Below are 18,738 nucleotides of genomic sequence, written 5' to 3'. Positions count from 1 at the left end.
GAAGTTACTTTTTATAGAAAGATTAGTGCTTGGACCCTCATACCTGCTGGTAATTTGAGTGGTTACTTTTTAACATAAAATTAGTGATTTATATAAAATTAGTGATGGGTTTCCTGCCTGTTGGTAATTGCAGTGGTTACTTCTCATATAAATATTAGTGATGGACCCTCCTCCTTGTTGGTAATTTGATTTGTAACATTTTATGTGAAGATTAGTGCTTGGACCCTCATACCTGTTGGTAATTTGGCATGTTACTTTTTGTATAAAGATTAATGATGGACCCTCCTGCCTTTTGGTAATTTCTGTATTTACTTTTTATATAAAGTTTAGTGATGGACCCTCCTACCTGTCGGTAATTTCAGTCGTTATCTTTTATATAAAGATTAGTGATTGGCCCTCCGACATGTTTGTAATTTCAGTAGTTACCTTTCTGTATAAAGATTAGTGATTGACACTCCTACCTGTTGGTAATTTCAGTCGTTACTGTTTATATCAAGATTAGTGCTGGGGCCCTGAAAGTTTGTTGATGTTTTTTCCACCTCTGTCATGGAACCATTTATTCATACTGGCGTCCTCTCTCCTCAAAATGTGATAACCAGGAACATTTCACTGTGTTCTGTGAAAACCCAGGCCCTGACTTATAGATACTAGATCACATCTCTCATGATTCTGACATTCCAAACGTGTTTTGAATATTTTGTAGATTCACAGACATAACACACAATCTGAACTCAAATTCATTGGAATGTTGACCCGTTCACGTTTTCAATTTTTAATATCGAGTTACTTCTTCAAAACCTCCTTCCGTTTTCCTGCTCATAACTTTTCACTATTTCATAAATCTTCTGTTCCTGCTGCAAAAGTTTCATTTATTCCACTCAGTGCTGTGGCCCTCCGACCTGTTGATATTAAAAGTAACTACTCAAATTACCATGATTAACGATCAGAAACCACCCATCTGTGTGAAAGATGGTTTCCGCCCTGAACCGGTATCCCTTTAAAACATTCGTGAAGTTTGTTTCTATCTGAAGGGAACGGCCTTTCTTCAATTGAGCCAGTTCAACAAATAACACCCTCGCTAACATATTTTAGCAAAAACAGACGTCCCTGCTCCATTCTCCTATTAATTGGAATCAAACTAATTGATTATAATTAATCTGGAATACGTTTTGTCTCCGATGTTGCTCCTATCCTGTCATTGGATCGCGTTCAGTCTGACCCCTCGGGTAACCATATGCTGATTTTCCAGGTGTCAGGCAGAGAGCGATAATCGGCCATTGCGAAAGAGTTAACCCTTTACTGAGCTGAACTGTGTGTTCGATCAGTCTTTGATCAGTTCAATAAAAGTGTACCGGGCACAAAACGATTGAGTGAGTAAAAAGAGCAAGTATTACAGTTACACATCAATGCTTAAAGAGTGAGAAAGGACAGTTTCCCACCCCTGTTTACCAAGTATCAAATTCTAACATGGGGAGGAGGCACCGCTGGACGAGGATGGTGCAAATCTCCAGAGTTCGTGTTCCTGCTTTCTTTCCCTGAACCGCGTTAAATTGTGTCTGGGGGAGTTTGGTGGGGACCATGAAGGGAGAAGCCCTGAAATTCCCAGTGTAAAATAGCCGGACTTCAGTCAGTGTCTGAGCGAACAATCAGTGAATTGTTCCGTCCGCGAGGAATAGAGAGTTCCGTACGCCGGGGAACATATCTGACCGCAGGAAATCGGCTTTACAAATGAGGAAGGGGCAGAAAAATTAATTACTAAAACAAATTGACACGACATTAAGCTTACCTTGATCCCGCAAGGATTTTCCGTCTCTCAATGTCCGTCTGGATTTTGCCAATTATATCCTTGTTATTTCATTGTAATCAATCGAGTACAAGTTCTTTGCTTTATTTCAGCAGTTCACAACTTGGGAATTTGATCCGATCCTTGTTATGTGAGACTCAGAGCACCGCCCATTGTGAAAGCTGCTGCCAGACATCAGGATGGATTTCAACACAGACATTCCTCATTTGTTTCAGAAATTGTGAACAAAGTTGGTTCTAAATTTTCATTTTCTCTTCTTGTTCCTGGGAATTTCAGTAAAATAGATACTTGTTCAGAAATAAATTGCTACATTTGCATCAGGGACATTGTTTACTTGAGTCCCATCAATTTTCTGATGTTGGCGCTTTCAACCCTGCGGCCAAGAGCCAGTGTTTCGTCAGTGAGCTGAGGAGAGGCTGTTTCTGAAAGTGAGGATATTAACCATTATACCGCCGAATTAAACTATGTCTGAGCATCAATCAGCTCAATCACTGGGGGAATGGACAGTATGGGTAAATGATGTGTTTATATATCATTAAATAAGCTGTTAAATGGACAGAGTGGCTAAATGATGGGTTTATATTTCATTAAATACACTGTGAAATGGCAGTGTGGGTAAATGATGGGTTTATATATCATTAAACACATTGATAAATGGACAATGTTTGCAAATGGTGGGTTCATATATCATTAAATACACTGTGAAATGGACAGTGTTTGTAAATGGTGGGTTTATATATCATTAAATACACTGTTAAATGGACATTGTGGGTAAATGGTGGCTTTATATATCATTAGAGACACCTTTAAATGGACAGTGTGAGAAAATGGTGTGTTTCTGTACCATTAAACATACTGTTAAATTGACAGTGTGGATAAATATGGGATTATATATCATTAAATACACTGTTAAATGGACAGTGTGGGTAAATAGTGGGATTTTTCACAATAAATACACATTAAATGGACAGGGTGGATAAATGATGGTTTTATATATCATTAAATACACTGCTAAATGGACCGTCTGGTTAAATGGTGGGTTCATGTATCATTAAATACACTGTTAAATTGACAGTGTGTGTAAATGTTAGGTTTATATATCATTAAATACACTGTTAAATGGCAGTGTGGGTAAATGGTGGGTTCATATATCATTAAATACACTTTTAAATGGACAGTGCGTGTATATGGTCGGTTTATATATAATCAGAGACACTAATAAATGGACAGTGAGAGAAAATGCTGTGTTTCTGTATCATTAAACATACAGTTAAATTGACAGTGTGGATAAATATGGGATTATATATCATTTAATACACTGTTAAATGGACAGTGTGGGTCAATGATGGGTTTATATATCATTGAATACAATATTAAATGGACAGTGTGGGAAAATGCTGGGTTTATATATCATTAAATACACTATTAAATTGAAAGCGTGGTTAAATGGTTGTATTATATCCCATTTCATGCACTGTTAAATTGACAGTTCGGGAAATGCAGGGGATATATATCAAGAAATACATTGATAAATGGACAGTGTAGGTAATGATGGGTTTATATATCATTAAATAGACTGTTAAATGGACAGTGTGTGCAAATGGTGGGCTCATATAATATTAAATACACTGTTAAATGGACAGTAAGGGTAATTGGTGGGTTTATATCCCATTTAATGCACTGTTAAATTGACAGTTCGGTAAATGGTGTGGTTATATATCATTAAATACAATGTTAAATGCACCATGTGGGTAAATGGTGGGTTTATATCCCATTTAAGGCACTGTTAAATTGTCAGTTCGGTAAATGGTGGGTTCACATATCATTAAATGCACTATTAAATGGACAGTGTGGGTAAATGGTGGGTTTAGATATCATTGAATACAGGATTAAATGGACAGTCTGGTTAAATGTTGGGTTCATACATCATTAAAGGCACTGTTAAATGGACAGAGTTTGTCAATGGTGGGTTCATATCTCATTAAATGCACTTTTCAATGGACATTGTTTGGAAATAGAGGTTTTATATATCATTAAATGCACTGTTAAATGGACAATGTCCATAAATTCTGGGTTTATATAACAATAAATACAGTGTTAAATGCACAGTGTGGTTAAATGGTGAGTTCATATATCATTCAGTACACTAATAAATGGACAGTGTGGGTAAATGGCGTTTTTTTTTCATTAAATACACTGTTAAATGCACAGTGTGCGTAAATGGTCGGTTGATATATCATTAAATACACTGTTAAATTGACAGTGTGGGTAACTGGTGGATTTTATAATCATTAAATACACTGTTAAATGGACAGTCTGTGTAAATGTTGTGTTCATATATCATTAAATAGACTTTTAAATGGACAGTGTGTGCAAATGGTTGTTTAATATATCATTAAATACACTGTTAAATTGAAAGTGTGGTAAAATGGTGGGTTCATATATCATTAATTACACTGTTAAATGGAAAGTGTGGGTAAATGGTGGGTTCATATATCATTAAATAAATTGTTAAATTGACAGTGTGTGTAAATGTTAGGTTTATATATCATTAAATACACTGTTAAATGGACAGTGTTTGTAAATGGTGGGTTCATATATCATTTAATACACTGTTAAATGGACGCTGTGGGTCAATGATGGGTTTATATATCATTAAATACACTATTAAATGCACAGTGTGGGAAAATGTTGGGTTTATATATCATTTAATACACTATTAAATTGAAAGCGTGGGTAAATGGTTGTATTATATCCCATTTCATGCACTGTTAAATTGACAGTTCGGTAAATGCAGGGGTTATATATCAAGAAATGCACTGATAAATGGACAGTGTGGGTAATGATGGGTTTATATATCATTAAATACACTGTTAAATGAAAAGTGTGTGTAAATGGTGGGTTTATTTATCATTAAATACACTGTTAAATGGACAGTGTGGGTAAATCGTGGGTTCATATATCATTAATTACACTTTTAAATGGACAGTGTGTGCAAATGTTGGTTTTATGTATCATTAAATACACTGTTAAATAGACAGTCTGGTTAAATGGTCGGTTCATATATCATTAAATACACTGTTACATGGACAGTGTAGGTAAATGTTGGGTTTATATATTATTAAATACACTGTTAAATGGACAGTGTGGTTAAATGGTGGCTTTATATATCATTACATATAATTTTAAATGGACAGTGTGTGTAAAAGGTGGTTTTATATATCATTAAATACACTTAAATGGACAGTGTGGTTACATGCTGGGTTCAAATACCATTAAATACACTGTTAAATGGACAGTATGTGTAAATGGTGGGTTGAAATATCATTAAATGCACTGTTCAATGGACAGTCTGGTTAAAAGCTGGGTTCATATATCATTAAATACACTGATAAATGTACAGTGTTGCTAAATGGTGGGTTCATATATCAATAAATACACCGTTGAATGGATAATGTCGATAAATTGTGGTTTTATATATCATTAAATACACTGTTAAATGGACAGTCTGTTTCAATGGTGGGCTCATAAATCATACAATACATTGTTAAATGGACAGAGTGCGCAACTGGAGGGTTCATATATCATTAAATACAATTTCAAATGGACAGTGTGTGCAAACGGTTGGTTAATACATCATTAAATGCACTGTTGAATGGACAGAGTGGATAAATGGTGGGTTCATATAACATTAAATACACTGTTAAATGGACAGTGTGGGTAAATGGTGGGTTTATTTCCCATTTCATGCACTGTTTAATGGAGAGTGTGTGTAAATGGTGCGTTTATATATCATTAAATGCACTGTTAAATGGACAGTCAGGATAAATTGTGGGTTCACATATCATTCAATCCACTGTTAAATGGACAATGTGGTTAAATGGTGGGTTCATCTTTCATTAAATACACTGTTAAATGGACAGTGTGGGTAAATGGTGGTTTTATATTTCATTAAATACACTGTTAAATGGACAGTGTGGGTAAATGGTGGGTTCATATATCATTAAATACACTGTTAAATGGACAGTGTGGGTAAATGGTAGGTATATATATCATTAAATACACTGTTAAATGTACAGTGCGGGTAAATGGTGGTTTCATATATAAATAAATACACTGACTAATGTACAGTTTTGGTAAATGTTGGGTTCATATATCTTTAAGAACACTGTTAAATGGACAATGTTAATAGATTTTTGGTTTATTTATCATTAAATACATTGTTAAATGGACAGTGTGTGTAAATGGTGGGTTCATATAGCATTATATACACTTTTAAATGGACAGTGTGTGTAAATGTTAGGTTTATATATCATTAAATACACTGTTGAATGGACCGTGTGTGCAAACGGTTGGTTAATATATCATTAAATACACTGTTAAATGAACAGAGTTGTTAAATGGTGGGTTCATATAACATTAAATACACTGTTAAATGGACAGTGTGGGTAAATGGTGGGTTTATTTCCCATTTCATGCACTGTTTAATGGACAGTGTGTGTAAATGGCGCGTTGATATATCATTAAATGCTCTGTTAAATGGACAGTGTGTTTAAATGGTAGGTTTATATATCATTAAATACACTGTTAAATGTACAGTGCGGGTAAATGTTGGGTTCATATATCATGAAATGCACTGTTAAATGGACAGTGCGTGTAAATGGTGGGTGTATCTATCATTAAATACACATTTAAATGGACAGTGTGGATAAATATGGGTTCATATATCATTAAATACACTGTTAAATGGACATTGCGGGTAAATGGACACTTTATAAATCATTAAATACAATGTAAAAAGTCAGTGCGGGTCAATGGTGGGTTTATATATCATTAAACACACTGTTAAATGGACAGTGTGGGTAAATGGTTGGTTTATATATCATTTAATACAATGTTAAATGGACAGTGTGTGCAAATGGTGGGATTTTTCACAATAAATACATTTTTAAATGGATGTGTGGGTAAATGGTGGGTTTATATCTGTTTAGATACACTGTTAAATGGACAGTTTGGGTAAATGGTAGGTTCATATATCATTAAATACACTGTTAAATGGACAGTATCGGTTATGGTGGATTTATATATAATTAAATACACTGTTAAATGGACAGTATCGGTAATGGTGGGTTTATATATAATTAAATACACTGTTAAATGGACAGTGTGTTTTAATGATGTGTTTATATATCATTAAATACACAATTAAATGGACAGCGAGTGAATGATGGTTTAAATATCATTAAATACACTATTAATTGGACAGTGTGGGTAAATGATGGGTTTATATATCATTAAATACACTATTAAATGGACAGTGTGGGTAAATGGTGGGTTCATATTTCATAAAATACACTGTTAAATGGACAGTGTTTGTAAATGGTGGGTTCATCTGGCATTAAATACACTGTTAAATGGACAGTTTGGTTAAATGGTGGGTTCATATATCATTAAATACACTGTTAAATGGACAGTGTGTGTAAATGGTAGGTTTATATATCATTAAATAAACATTTAAATGGACAGTGTGTGCAAATGTTGGGTTTATATATCATTAAATACACTGTTAGATGGACAGTCTGGTTAAATGGTGGGTTCATATATCATTAAATACACAATTAAATGGACAGTGTGGGTAAGTGGTAGGTTTATATATCATTAAATAAACATTTAAATGGACAGTGTGTGCAAATGTTGGGTTTATATATCATTAAATACACTGTTATATGGACGGTCTGGTTAAATGTTGAGTTCATATATCATTAAATACACTGCTAAATTGACAGTGCGGGTAAATGGACACTTTATAAATCATTAAATACAATGTTAAGCGCACAGTGTGTGTAAATGGTGGGTTATATATCATTAAATCAACTGTTAATTGGACATACACAGTTAAATGGACAATGTCAATAGAATGTTGGTTTATTTATCATTAAATACATTGTTAAATGGAAAGTGTGTGTTATTGGTGGGTTTATATATCAATAATTACACTGTTAAATGGACAGTGTGGGTCAATGTTGGGTTTATATATCATTATACACACTGTTAAATGGACAGTGTGGGTAAATGGTGGGTTTATATATCATTACATACACTGTTAAATGGAAATTACGAGTAGATGCTGTGTTCATATATCATTAAATACACTGTTAAAAGGACAGTCTCGTTAAATTGTTGGTTCATATATCATTAAATACACTGTTAAATGGACAGTGTTTTTAAATGGTAGGTTTATATATCATTAAATACATCGTTAAATGGACAGTGTGTGTTATTGGTGAGTTTATATATCATTAAATACACTGTTAAATGGACAGTGTGGATAAATGGTTGGTTTATGTTTCATTAATTACACTGTTAAATGGACAGTCTGGTTAAATGGTGGGTTCATGTATCATTAAATACACTGTGAAATGGACAGTGTGTGTAAATGTTTGATTTATATTTCATTAAACACACTGTTAAATGGACAGTGTGGGTAAATGGTACGTTCATATATCATTAAATACACTGTTAAATGGACAGTGCGGGTAAATGGACACTCTATAAATCAATAAATACTCTGTTAAATGGTCAATGCGGGTCATTGGTGGGTTCATGTATCATTAAATACACTGTGAAATGGACAGTGTGTGTAAATGGTTGATTTATATTTCATTAAATACACTGTGAAATGGACAGTCTGGTTAAATGTTGGGTTCATATATCATTAAATACACTGGTTAATGGACAAATGTCGATAACTTGTGGGTTAATATATCATTAAATACACTTTTAAATGGACAGTGTGGGTAAATGTTGGGTTTATATATCATTAAATACACTGTTAAATGGTCAGTGCGTGTCAATAGTGGGTTTATATATCATTAAATACACTGTTAAATGGTCAGTGCGTGTCAATGGTGGGTTAAAATATCATTAAATACACCGTTAAATGGACAGTGTGTGGAAATGGTGGTTTAATATATCATTAAATACATGTTAAATAGACAGTGTGGTTGAATGGTTGGTTCATATATCATTAAATGCACTGTTAAATGGACAGTGTGTGTAAATGGTGGGTTTCTATATCATTTAATACACTGTTAACTGGACAGTCTGGTTCAATGGTGGGTTTACATATTATTAAATATACGTTTAAATGGACAGTGTGGGTAAATGTTGGGTTCGTATATCATTAAGTACACTGTTAAATGGACATTGTGTGTAAATGGTTGATTTATATTTCATTAAATACATTGTTAAATGGACAGAATGGTTAAATGTTGTGTTCATATATCATTAAATACACAGTTAAATGGACAGTGCGAGTAAATGGTGGGTTAATATATCATTAAATACACTGTAAAATGGACAGTGTGTGTAAATGGTAGGTTCATATATCATTAAATACACTGTTAAATGGACAGTGCAGGTAAATGGACACTTTATATATCATGAAATACACTGTTAAATGATCAGTGCGTTCAATGGTGGGTTTATATATCATTAAATATACTGTTAGATGGACAGTGAGGGTCAATGGTCGGTTTATATGTCATCAAATGCACTGTTAAATGGACAGTGTGGATAAATGGTGGTTTTATACATCATTAAACACACTGTTAAATGGACAGTGTGGGTAAATGATGGGTTTATATATCATTAAATACACTGTTAAATGGACAGTGTGTGTTATTGGTTTATTTATATATAATTAATTACAATGTTGAATGGTCAGTCTGGTTCAATGGTGGGTTCATACATCATTAAATGCACCGTTAAATGGACAGCGTTGTTAAAATGTGTGTTCATGTAACATTAAATACACTGTTCAATGGACAATGTCGATAAATTGTGGGTTTATATATCATTAAATACACTGTTAAATGGACAGTGTGGGTAAATGTTGGGTTTATATATCATTAAATACACTGTTAAAAGGGCAGTGTGGGGAATGTTGGGTTCATCTATCATTAAATACACTTTTAAATGGACAGTGTGTGTAAATGGTATTTTTATATATCATTAAATACACTGTTATATGGACGGTCTGGTTAAAGGTTGAGTTCATATATCATTAAATACACTGTTAAATTGACAATGCGGGTAAATGAACACTTTATAAATCATGAAATACACTGTTAAATTTTTGAGTGCCGGTAAAGGGTGGGTTCATATATCATTAAATACACTGTTTAATGTACAGTGTTGGTAAATGTTGGGTTCATATATCTTTACATACACTGTTAAATGGACAATGTCAATAGATTGTTGGTTTAATTATCATTAAATACATTGTTAAATGGACAGTGTGTGTAATTGTTGGGTTCATATATCTTTAGATACACTGTTAAATGGAAAGTCTAGTTAAATGGTGGGTACATATATCATGAAATACACTGTTAAATGGACAGTGTGGATAAATATGGGATTATACAGCATTAAATACACTGTTAAGTGGACAGTGCAGGTAAATGGCGGCTTTATATAACATTAAATACACCTTTAAATGGACAGTGTGGATAAGTATATGTTCATATATCATTAAATACACTGTTAAATGGACAGTGCGGGTAAATGGACACTTTATAAATCATTAAATACACTGTTAAATGGTCAGTGCGGGTCATTGGTGGGTTTATGTCTCATTAAATACACTGTTAAATGGACAGTGTGGGTAAATCGTGGTTTTATATCGCATTAAATACACTGTTAAACGGACAGTGTGGGTAAATGGTTGGTTTATATATCATTGAATACACTGTTAAATGGACAGTGCGAGTAGATGTTGGGATTATATATCATTAAATATACTATTAAATGGACAGTCTCGTTTAATGGTCGGTTCATATATCATTAAAGACAATTTTAAATGGACAGTGTTTGTAAATGGTAAGTTTACAGATCATTAAATACACTGTTAAATGGACCGTGTGGGTAAATGGTGGGTTTATATATCATAAAATGCACGTTAAATGGGCAGTGTGTGTAAATGTTGGGTTCATATATCATTAAATACACTGATAAATGGACAGTGCGAGTCGATGTTGGGATTATATATCATTAAATATACTATTAAATGGACAGTCTCGTTTAATGGTCGGTTCATATATCATTAAAGAAACTGTTAAATTGACTGTGTTTGTAAATGGTAAGTTTACAGATCATTAAATACACTGTTGAATGGACAGTCTGGTTAAATGTTGGCACATATATCATGAAATACACTGTTAAATGGACAGTGTGGATAAATATTTGATTATATATCATTAAATGCAATGTTAAGTGGACAGTGCAGGGAAATGGTGGCTTTCTATACCAATAAATACACCTTTAAATGGACAGTGTGGATAAGTGTGGGTTAAGATATCATGAAATACACTGTTCAATGGACAGTGCGGGTAAATGGACACTTTATAAATCATTAAATACACTGTTAAATAGTCTGTGTGGGTCAATCGTGAGTTTATATGTCATTAAATACACTGTTAAATGGACAGTGTGGTTAATTGGTTGGTTTATATATCATTAAATACACTGTTAAATGGACAGTGTGGGTAAATGGTGGGTTTATATATCATTAAATACACTGTTAAATGTACAGTGTGAGCAATCGATGGGTTTATATACCATAAAATACACTATTAAATGGACAGTGTGGGTAAATGATGGGTTTATATATCATTAAATAAACTGCTAAATGGACAGTGTGATTAAATGTTGGGTTCATCGGTCATTAAATACAATTTTAAATGGACATTCTGGTTAAATGTTGGGTTCATATATCATTAAATACACTGTTAAAAGGACAGTGTGTGTAAATGGTGGGTTTATATATCATTAAATACACTGTTAAATGGACAGTCTGGTTAAATGGTGGGTTCATATATCATTAAATACACTGTTAAAAGGACAGTGTGTGTAAATGGTAGGTTTATATATCAGAAAATAAACAGTAATCTGGACAGTGTTTGTAAATGGTGGGTTTATATATCATTAAGTACACTGTTAAATGTTCAATGTTAGTAAATGGTGGGTTCATATATCTTTAAATACACTATTAAATGGACAGTGTGTGTAAATGTTTGGTTCATATATCATTAAATACACTTTTAAATGGACAGTGTGTGAAAATGCTGCGTTCATTTAGCATTAAATACACTTTTAAATGGACAGTGTGTGTAAATGGTGGTTTAATATATCATTAAATACACTGTTAAATGGACAGTGTGGTTGAATGGTTGGTTCATATATCATTAAGTACACTGTTAAATGGACATTGTGTGCAAATGCTGGGTTCATATATCATTAAATACACTTTTAAATGGACGGTGTATGTAAATGGTGGGTTTATGTATCATTAAATACATTGTTAAATGGACAGTCTGGATAAATGGTGTGTTCAGATATCATTAAATACACTGTTAAATGGACAGTGTGTGTAAATGGTAGGTTTATATATCATTAAATACATTGTTAAATGGACAGTGCGAGTAAATGGTGGGTTTGTATATCATTAAATACACTGTTAAAAGGACGGTGTGGGTAAATGGTGGGTTTATATATCAATAAATCACTGTTAAATGGACAGTGTGTGTAAATGGTGGGTTTATATATCATTAAATACACTGTTAAATGGACAGTGTGGGTCAATGTTTCGTTTATATATCATTAAATACACTGTTAAATGTACAGTGTGGGTAAATGGTGGGTTTATATATCATTAAATCACTGTTAAATGGACAGTGTGGGTAAATGTTATGTTCATATATCATTAAATACACTGTTAAAAGGACAGTGTGTGTAAATGGTGGGTTTATATATCATTAAACACACTGTGAAATGGACAGTGTGTGTCAATGCTTCGTTTATATATCATTAAATACACTGTTAAATGGGGAGTGTGGGTAAATGGTGTGTTCATATATCATTAAATACACTTTTGAAAGGACAGTGTGTTTAAATGGTGTGTTCATATATCATTAACTACACTGTTAAAAGGACAGTGTGTGTAAATGGTGGGTTTATATATCATTAAATACACTGTTAAATGGGCAGTCTGTGTAATTGGTGGGTTTATGTATCATTACATACACTGTTAAATGGACAGTGTGGGTAAATATTGGGTTTATATATCACTAAATACATTGTTAAATGGACAGTGTGTGTAAATGGTGGGTTTATATATCATTAAATACACTGTTAAATGGACAGTGTATGTCAATGGTTCGTTTATATATCATTACATCACTGATAAATGGACAGTCTGGTTAAATGGTGGGTTCATATATCATTAAATACACTGTTAAAAGGACAGTGTGTGTAAATGGTAGGTTCATTTATCATTAAATACACTGTTAATCGGACAATGTCGATAAATTATGGGTTTATATATCCGTTCCCTTCGTCCTGAACTCACCCTATTGTTGTTTGTATGTTCAGATCGTAACCATCCCTTCCCGTCTTCCTCAACTCACCCAAGTGTCCCAAGAACATGAACCCTTCCCTCCTGCTCCAGCCCTGCAGCCGCACATTGACCTGCCTCATATTGTCCTCCTTAAGCAGCCCAGCGCAATACAATCCAGAGATCACCACCTTCAGGCCTTGTTGTTCAGTCTTGGGCTCCAGAGTTAATATTCATTCTATAAACGGAGCTCTTTCCTTGTTATTCGTTCCGGCCATGACTATTTTCCTCTCTCCTTTCCTTCCCAGAGAGTGTCCAACCTGTTCCAGGAAGTTCTTCGCTCTGATACCAGGAAGGCAACTTACCAATTGGGAACTGCTCAGGGCTGCAGAACATTCTGTTTACTCGCCTGACTATAGAATCTCGCAACACTATCGCGCTCCTATTCCTGTGCCTAACCTGCCTGTCACACCTGCGCCACTCGGGGTGTCCCCCTACTCCCTGGTGTCACACTATTAATCAGGAAGGCCAGCCTGAGTCACTGTCTCTATCCACCTTGCAGTCCCTAACACCAGTTATCTACCGGACAGTTCCAGTACTGATGTCCCTCCACCTGTGACTGCACTGCCCCACTAGATGTTCACTCACTTCTCTCTATCCACAAAGTATCTGCTCGGTTTTCTCTTCTTGTGTGAGCTGCAGGTTCTTGTTCGTGAGCTGGACCCTTTATCAGGACACAATTGATATTTTAAAGGTTGTTCTGAATCTACCGGTGTCTATTCTCATTCTTGTTGATGATGTTGGGTCTTCTCCCCTGTTTGGTCCTTCAGCCATGGAGGTGACAGGCGTTCCAAGATTCTGATGCTCTGTAATAAATATATTAATAGGAGGGTTAGAGTGAAATATTGAAATGAGAAGGATAAAACGTCGCCTTGTCGCGATATCAAGTCCCTCCTCCCCCATCAGTACAACAGCTGTTCGCTCTGGAATCTAGCATTTCCCGACTGTAAGGATCAACTCTCCACATGAGGTGCGGCAAAGACAGCTGCCCAGTGAAACCCAATGAGACCCACTGATCTTCACAACCCAGTTGTAGCCGGCCGAGATTCTGCACTGGGAGCACCAATTGGTCAGGTTTCCTCACCGTGCAGGCCAGCACCAGACTTATTCCTGAGGTCGTGAATATTCTGGAGGGCAATATGGAGCAAGGTGATGAATTAAATGATCCTTCACTCGGTGTTACCCAGTCTGGCGCTGTTGTATTATTTTATTCACAGATTTATTTTTAATATTTTTAATGTGTTGAGTTTTGATATTAAATTCCGGTATTTTATGAACCTGATATCTATCTACATACAGAGTTTGGAGCTGGGTGTGATTTTTCTGCTCTCTATGGACAGTGACATTGTCCGTGTGTTCATGGAGTTGTGTTTTGGTTGGTGCTTCTATTTGAATATATTTACCGTATCTCTCATGGTATCAGCACCTGACTAATGAGCACTGTCGGAGGTGAGGAATTTCCGTTCAATAATATCAACACTAATGTATAATATTGTGAATCGTGTAACTTTAAACAGATGCTGCACATTTATCTTTGCGTTATCTTTTGGGGTCGTACAATCTCAGAAAACACCACAAATTTCTAAGTTGAAGATTTGACGGCTGTTTTATAATCATAATTCTCCATTTTGTGTGCGCCTTGCTGTATGTGTGCGCAAATGCAAGAGCAACCAATCAAACTATCAGTATCGGTGCTTTCCTTTTCACACTGTTTGAATGTAAAAGCGGTTCATGTCGGTCAGGAAATTTCTGCAAACTATAGTTGAAGTTATTCTCTACCATAAATGTACAACCAAGTTTGAGACCTTGTAAGATGCAGTTATCTGTTGTTTCAGTCACGCTCACACTAGTGCTTTAAACGGACAACAGCAACAAAAACTTAAATTTACACCTACACTAATTACATTAGTGTAATCAAACACAAGATTAATTTGAGCAGTTACTTGCTTTTATATATAAAGACTAGAGATCGGGCCCTCAAACCTGTTGGTAATTTGAATGGTTACTTTTTATATCAATATTAGTGATGGACCCTCCTACCTGTTGGTAATTTCTGTAGTTACTTTTTGTCTGAAGATTAGTGATGGACCCTCCTACCTGTTTGTAATTCAGTAGTTATTTTTACATAAAGATTAGTGATGGACCTTCCTACCGGGTGGTAATTAATGTAGTTACTTTTTAAATAAAGATTTGTGATGGACCCTCCTACACGTTTGTAATTTCAGTAGTTACTTTTTATACAAAGATTAGTGATGCACCCTCCAACCTGTTTCTAGTTCAGTAGTTACTTTTCATGTAAAGATTATTGAAGGACACTGCTCCATGTCGGTAATTTCAGTAATTACTTTTTATATAAAGATTATTGATGGACCGTGGTAGCTGTTTGTATTTCAGTAGTTAATTTTCATTAAAGATAAGCGATGGAACCTCCTTGCTGTTTGTAATTCAGTAGTTACTTGATATATAAAGATTAGTGATGGACCCTCCTACCTGTTGCTGATTTCATTAGTTACTTTTCATATAAAGATTATCGATGGACTCTTCTTCCTGTTTGTAATTCAGTCGTTACTATTTAGTTAAAGATTAGTGATGGACTGTCCGACCTGTTGGTAATTTCAGTAATTACTTTTTAAAAGAAGATTAGCGATGCACCCTCCGACCTATTTGTAATTCAATAATTACTTTTTAAATAAAGACAAGTGATGGACAAATCTCCCTCTTCGTAATTGCAGGAGTTACTTTATATATAAATAGTAGTGATGGACCCTCCTACCTGTTGGTAATTTCTGTAGTTACTTTTTATCTGAAGATTAGTGATGGACCCTCCTCCCTGTTTGTAATTCACTAGTTACTGTTCTATAAAGATTAGTGATGGACCCTCCCACCTGTTGGTAATAACTGCAGTTACTTTTTAAATAAATATTAGTGATGGACCCTCCCACCTGTTTGTAATTCAGTCGTTACTTTTATATAATGATTAGTGATGGACCCTCCTTGCTGTTTGTAATTCAGTCGTTACTTTTTGTATAAAGATTATTGAAGGACCATCCTCACTGTTGGTAATTTGAATGCTTACTTTTTATAAAAAGATTAGTGATGGACCCTCCTCCTGCTGGTAATTTCATTCGTTATTTTCTTTAAAAAGATTAGTGATGGACCCACCGACCTGTTGGTAATTAAAGTAGTTACGTTTTATGTAAATATTAGTGATGGACCCTCCTACCTGTTGGTAATTTCAATAATTACATTTTAAACGAAGATTAGCGATGCAGCCTCCTACCTTTTGTAATATAATAGTTACTTTAAAAATAAAGATAAGTGATCCACACACCTCCCTGTTGGTAATTTCAGGAGTTACTTTACATACAAAGATTAGTGATGGACACTCTTACCTGTTCGTAATTTCAAGTGTTTCTCTTTGTATAAAGATTAATGATGGTCCCTCCCACCTGTTGGTAATTTCAATAGTTACTTTTTATATAAAGGTTAGTGATGGACCCTGCCACCTGTTTGGAATTCAGTGGTTACTTTTTATATAATGATTAGTGATGGACTCTCCTACCTGTTTGTAATTCAGTATTAATCTTTCTCTAAAGATTAGTGATGGTCCCTCCCACCTGTTGGTAATTTCAGTGGTTACTTTTTTATATAAAGATTAGTGATGGATCCTCCGACCTGCTCGTAGTTGTAATCGGCTGATTTTCCAGGTGCCCGGTAGAGCGCGATAATCGACCATTGCGACTGTGTTAAAACTTTACTAAGTTGAACTGAATGTTGCATCAGTTTTTGGTCAGTTAAATAAAAGTGTACCGTGCAGAAAACGATTCAGTGAGTAAAAAAAGCCAGTGTCACAGTTAGAAATAAATGCATATAGAGTGAGAAAGGTCAGTTTCTCACCCCTGTTTACTGAATATCAATTTCTAAGTTGGAGAGGAGGCACCGCTGGACTACGGTTGTGTAAATCTCCAGAGTTCGTGTTCCTGCTTTCTGTCCTGTCACCGCTTTAAAATGTGTCTGTGGGGAGATTGGTGGGGCCCATGAAGGGATAAGCCCTGAAATTCCCGGTATAAAATAGCCGACCTTCAGTTCGTGTCTCAGCGAACAATTAGTGAATTGTTCCATCCGCGAGCAAGAGAGCTCCATCCGCTGGGGAACATATCAGACCGCGGGAAATCGGCTTTAGAAAGGAGGAAGGGGCAGAAAAAGTTAATTCATAAAACAAATTGACACAACATGAACCTTACCTTGATCCCGCGAGGATTTTCCGTCTCTCACTGTCCGTGCAGATTTTGCAAATTATATCCTTGTTATTTCATTGAAACCAATCGAGTACAAGTTCCTTGCTTTATTTTAGCAGTTCACAACTTGGGAATTTGATCTGATCCTTGTTATGTGAGATTCAGAGCTCCGCCTTCTGTGAAAGCTGCTGCCAGACATGAGGATGGATTTCAACACAAACATTCCTCATTTGTTTCAGAACAGGGAGCGGCCTTTCTGGTGGAATCTAATCGAACCGGTTTGACGATTCGCTGCCAATTGCGAACAAAGTCAGTTATAAATTTTACTTCTTCTCTTCTTTTTCCAGGGAGGTTCAGTAAAAAAAGATACTTGGTTAGAAATAAATTGTTACATTTGCATCAGGGACATTGTTTGCTCAAAGTCCCATCGATTTTCTGATGTTTGCGCTTTCAAACCTGGGGCCAAAAGACAGTGTTTCGTCAGTGAGCTGAGGAGAGGCTGTTTCTGAAAGTGAGGACTTTAACCATTTAACCGCCGAATTCAGCTGTCGCTGAGCATCAACCACCTCAGTCACTTGTGGAATGAGCACTGTCTTTCCCCAGTTACATTTATCATAGTAAATATTCTGAAGATACAGCAGTTAAATTGTTAAATCCGGAAAGGACCATTTCTGTGCTGTGATCGGTAGAAGGATTGAATTTCACTCATTTTCAGAGGTCAGAAGAGAGAAAGTGTTTGAGGACAAATTGTGGTGATAATTCCGAGGGACGGATTGTTGTGATCAATCCCCGGGATAGGTTGTGGTGATAATTCGGATGGACGGATTGTTGTGATCAATCACAGGGACAGATTGTGGTCATAATTACATAAACTGTTAAATGGACAGTGTGGGTAAATGGTGGGTTTATGTAACATTAAATGCACCGTTAAATGGACATTGTGCTTAAATGGTGGGTTTATATATCATTAAATACATTGTTTAATGGACAGTGTGGTTTAATGGTGGGTTTATATATCATTTAATACACCGTTAAATGGATATTGTGCTTAAATGGTGGGTTGATATCTCATTAAGTACATTGTTACGTGGACAGTGTTGGTAAATGATAGGTTTGCATGGACTCTGGGTGCGTTAATTGAGATTTATAAATTGATAAAACGATTCAATAGAGAATTGCACAGAATTACATCGAACGTACGGCATTGAAACACTCCATTCGGCCCAACTGGTCCATAATCCACA

General features: G+C 35.1%; 1 long non-coding RNA gene across 3 annotated transcripts in view; it reads right to left on the bottom strand.

Annotated features, from left to right (window-relative positions):
- LOC137308144 (uncharacterized) overlaps positions 1–17,949 on the bottom strand; it is a 66,075-nt gene extending 48,126 nt beyond the window's left edge. Inside the window, exons 1-3 of one of the 3 annotated variants that reach the window (XR_010959424.1) lie at positions 17,501–17,949; positions 13,845–14,062; positions 1,787–2,226 (exon numbers count right to left, since the gene is read on the bottom strand). This is a non-coding gene — a long non-coding RNA (uncharacterized lncRNA). The remainder of the gene's footprint in view (positions 1–1,786; positions 2,227–13,844; positions 14,063–17,500) is intronic. The other 2 variants (XR_010959423.1, XR_010959425.1) reach the window with 2 other exon arrangements.
- Between the last annotated feature and the right edge of the window lie 789 nt (positions 17,950–18,738).

Source organism: Heptranchias perlo, unplaced genomic scaffold (genome assembly GCF_035084215.1).
Source record: "Heptranchias perlo isolate sHepPer1 unplaced genomic scaffold, sHepPer1.hap1 HAP1_SCAFFOLD_122, whole genome shotgun sequence".
Classification (NCBI taxonomy): Eukaryota; Metazoa; Chordata; class Chondrichthyes; order Hexanchiformes; family Hexanchidae; genus Heptranchias; species Heptranchias perlo.
Note: the sequence above shows the minus strand (reverse complement) of the source record. Positions and strands in the feature narration are given on the sequence as shown.